The 4,840-nt window shown below is 38.5% G+C and overlaps 1 pseudogene; it reads left to right on the top strand.

The window, feature by feature from the left end:
• The first annotated feature begins 239 nt into the window (after nucleotides 1–239).
• Nucleotides 240–975, top strand: LOC104681678 (annotated as a pseudogene).
• The last annotated feature ends 3,865 nt before the right edge of the window (nucleotides 976–4,840 follow it).

The following is a 4,840-nucleotide window of genomic DNA, read 5'->3' as shown; positions in this document are numbered from 1 at the left end:
TTAGATGCCTGGTCATCAGGGCTGCTTTTAATTCTGGCAAAGTGGATATTGTTACCACCAATGGCCCTTTCATTGACTACATGATCTACATGTTCCATTATGATCCCACCCATGGCAAGTTCCATGGTACCATCAAGGTTAAGAATGGGAAGCTTGTCATCAATGGAAATCCTGTCACTATTTTCCAGGAGTGAGAGCTCACTAAAACCAAATGAGATAATGCTGGTGCTAATTATGTCATGGAGTCCACTGGCATCTTCACTACCTTGGTGAAGACTAGGGCTCACCTGGAGAGGGAAGCCAAAAGGTTCATCATCTCCATCTTTTCTGCAGATGTCCCCATGTTTGTGATGGGCATGAACCATAAGCATGAAAACAACCTCACAATCATCAGCAATGCCTCCTGCACCACCAACTGCTTAGATCCCCTGGCCAAGGTCATTCATGACAACTTTGGCATCAGGGAGGGACTCATGACCACAGTCTACACCATCACTGCTACCCAGAAGACTGTGGATGGCCCCTCCAGGGAACTCTGGCATGACAGCCATGAGGCTTTCCAGAACACCATTCCTGCATCTACTGGTGCTGTCAAGTAAACGGGCCATGAGAGGGCAAGGTCATTCCTAAGCTTAACGGGAAGCTCACTGGCATGGTCATCTGTGTTCCCAACACCAGTGTTGGTTGTGGAACTGACCTCCTGTCTGGAGAAACCTGCCAGACAGGTTTCTTCAGACATCAAAAAGGTGGTGAGGCAGGCACACAAGGACCCCCTCAAGGGCATCCTGGGCTACAGTGAGCACCAGGTTGTCTCTTCGGAATTTAACAGCAAAACCTGCCTTTCCACCTTTGAGGCTGGGGCTGGCATTGCCATCAATGACCACTTTGTCAAGCTCATTTCCTGGTATGACAATGAATTTTGCCTACAGTAACAAGGTAATGGACCTCATGGTACACATGGCCTCTAAGGAGTAAAATCCCCCAATCACTAACCCCAGGGAGAGCACGGGAAGAAGAGAGGGACCCTCGGCTGCTGGGGATTCCCTGCTGCACTCAGTCCCCCACCACACAGAATCTTCTCTCCTCACAGTTTCCAGACCCTCTGAAGAAGGAGAGACCTAGGGAGCCCCACCTTGTCATTTAACATCAATAAAGTCCCCTGTACTCAGAGAAAAAAAAAAAAAAGATATTTTTCGTAGAAATAGAAAAACAATTCTAAAATTTGTGTGAAACCACAAAATGCTTCAAGTAACCAAAACAATGTTGAGGAAAACAAACTTGAAGGCATCACACTTCCTAATCTCACATTATATCATAAAAAAAGGCATAATGAAGTAGTATGAAAACAGACACAACAGACATATAGGCTGGGCACAATGGCTCATGCCGGTAATCTCAGCACTTTGGGAGGCCAAGTGGGGTGGATCACCTGAAGTCAGGAGCTCAAGACCAGCCTGGCCAGCGTGGTGAAACCCCATCTCTATCTATTAAAAATACAAAAATTAGCCGGGCATGGTGGCACGCACCTGTAATACCAGCTACTCAGGAGGCTGAGGCAGGAGAATCTCTTGAACCTGGGAGGCGGAGGTGGCAGTGAGCCAAGATTGCACCACTGCACTCCAGCCTGGGAGACAGAGTGAGACACCATCTCAAAAAAAAAAAGAAAGAAAATAAAAGAAAAAAAGAACAGGCATATGGACCAATGGAACAGAATAGAAGAATAGAGAGCCCGTAAATAAATCTAAGCATATACAGTCAATTAATTTTTGGCAAAGCTACCAAGAAGACACAATGAGGAATGGATAGTCTCTTTAATACATGGTGTTTGGAAAACCAGATATCCACATGAAAAAAGGATGAAACTGGACCCTCGTCTTACACTGCACACAAAAATAGACTAGAAGGATATTAAAGACCTGAAACCATTAAATTCCTAGAGGAAAACAGGAAAATCTCAATATTGGCCTTGACAACGGTTTTCTTTGATATCTCACCAAAAAGAACAGGTAATAAGAATGAAAGAAACAGGTGGAACTATATCAAACTAAAACACTACACAGCAAAGAAAATGATCAAAATGAAAAGACAGCCAATGGATTGGGAGAAAATATCTATGAAGAATGTATAAGAAAAAGGGTTAAGATCCAAAATATATAAGGAACTCAAACAATTCTATAGCAAAAGAAACAAATAATCCTATTAAAATTTAGGCAAACAACCTGACCAGCTATTTCTCCAAAGAAGAAGTAAAAATGGCCAACAGGTGTAGCGAAAGGTGCTCAACATCATCAAACATCAGGGAAATGGCAATGGCTACTATCAAAAAGACAAGAGATAAAACAATGTTGGTGAGGATGTGGAGAAAAGGGAACCCTTGTACACTGTTGGTGGAAATGTAGATTGGTGCAGCCATTATGGAAAAAAAATATGGAGGTTTCTAATGGAATTTTTTTTAAAAGCCACCATGCATCCTAGCAATCCCTCTTCTGGGCATATACTCAAGGGAAATGCAATCACCACCTTGTAAAGACACTGTGCTCTTGTGTTCATCACAGCATGATTCACAATAGCCAAGAGGTAGAAACAACCTGTCAATGGAAGAATGGATAAAAAAATTGTGGGACACACACACACACACACACACACACACACAAACACACACAGAGAGAGAGGAATATTCTTCAGTTTTAAAAAAGAAAAAGACCCTGCCACTTGCAAGAATATAGGTGAACCTAGAGGACATCATGCTAAGTGAAATAAGCCAAACACAAGGAAAATATACCATGTGAACTCACATGTGGAAGATTATTTTTTAATTACAAAACTCAAATACATAGAAGCAGAGTAGAAAGATGGTTACCAGGGGCACAGGTAATGGTGGGGAAAATGAGGAGATGGAAGTCAAAGGATACAAAGTTTCGGTTATGTAGGATAAATAAACCTAGAGCTCTAGTGTGCGGCATGTAGACTGTAGTTAATAATATGGTATTGAATACTGGAAATTTGCTAAGAGATAGATTTTAGGTACTTTAGCCACAAAAAAATGAAATATGAGATTATGGGTATATTAATTTGCTTGACTATACTAATCACTCCACTTGTATATGTATATCAATACTTCATGTTGTAATACTTTAAATATATACAATTTAAAAATTACGACTGTCCAGATCTATCCAGTGTTTGAAATTACATTTTCTGTCCCACAAGTTATCAGAAAACTACTAGAATAAAATAATATATCTAACAGCAAATGTCTTAGTCGTGAAAGGGCAACATAATTAGTTTCCTCCTTTTTCTCTGAATAATATTTCTGTTATTTTTCCTGGTAATTGGAGGTAACATTAACTGAGAATTTGGAGGAGATTGTGAAAATTTTGGATAGTACACCAAAGGATCAAGATCCACTGCTCAGACCTGTGCTTCAGCTCAAATAATGTTAGTTGCTATCATGAGGACAATTAAATTACCTAAAATGTTGTTATGTGGACTCTAGCTAATTATGCGTTCTGGTATTGGGTGGGTGAAATCATGTTTTACACAACAACAATCTTCCTATTTTATGATTATGTTTACAATTGTCTCATTAATCTCTCATCCTTTTCCTACTTTCTATTTCTGCCTCAAGAATACAAAGTCTGTACCTATATTTACCTGAGAAAACTGGGAAGCCACCATTCTATTCTATTTTCTCTGGTTTTGAAGGAAACCAATGTGATATCCTTTTGAAAACTATGATACCAAAATTACTGATAGGTGGTAGAAAATGAATTGAAATGTGTCCACATCTTGTATGAATAATGGCAATTAGTTATAATTTTCAACATATTCCACAAATTGAATGTGTGAAAACCAGACAGTAAGCATTGAATGGCAATTTACTTAAGTCCAGCTGGGCTAAAGTAAAGTAATATCCTCCAGAAATTGGAACTGCATAAGAAGCAGTGCACATCAAACTGTCCTCCCGCTGTAGATATGAGGAAGTAAACATGAGCAAAACCTATATGTATATACTTTACCTACTGAAGGAACAAAAACAAAATCAGCAATATATTTACTAAAAATTAATAGGTAAGACAAGGACTGTCAACATGAAGGGCAAGTAACATCTGAGGAAAGGAAGGAGGCAGAAAAATCGTTAGATGTTTTGTCATCCTCAGTAGGTTTACACACGTTGTGACCTTTATGAGACATAAACACACATGGGAAGAGAGCAAGATAATATAAATATAGGAAGAGTTGGAATGGGCGCTTGGTGAAGTTGAAAAGCCTTGTGGAACATTAAAAATGTTAATAGTATAATTAAAATCTGTATTAGAACAAGTAAAGATAACCGACAGTCCGGAAAAATAAATGTATAAAAGGAAGATGAAACTGAGAAACTCCATTAGACTATTGAGGAGTAAGACAAAAATCATCTATAGGGGGCAGATATGAATAATACAACCAGAGGAATAGAGCTCTTTCCTAAGTATGACTCACAGTAAATGGAATAAAACAAATAATCAAGAATTTGATTGGAATAACAAAAGTTTTCTAAATGGAGAAAGATAAATTAAACATGTAGCTTTAAAAGGATCTTTGTATTTTGGGAAATAAATAATGAAAAGAGACTTATTTGTATTATTTGGCAACATTTTAAGTATATAAGAAAAAATATGAGAAAAAATCATAAATTTTAAAAATAGGTAAACTATAACATGAAGGAACAAAATTATACTGGCCTAAGACTTATTTTCTGCAACAGGTGACAATGAACATAGAATAATGGATTATTGTAAGAATATGTTTATGACCCAGTAGTTCTCAACCAACCCATCTGTCATGTGTGAGGATGGTA

Source organism: Rhinopithecus roxellana, chromosome 10, assembly GCF_007565055.1.
Source record: "Rhinopithecus roxellana isolate Shanxi Qingling chromosome 10, ASM756505v1, whole genome shotgun sequence".
Classification (NCBI taxonomy): Eukaryota; Metazoa; Chordata; class Mammalia; order Primates; family Cercopithecidae; genus Rhinopithecus; species Rhinopithecus roxellana.
The sequence above is the reverse complement of the archived record's forward strand: the minus strand, read 5'-3'. Positions and strand labels throughout refer to the sequence as shown.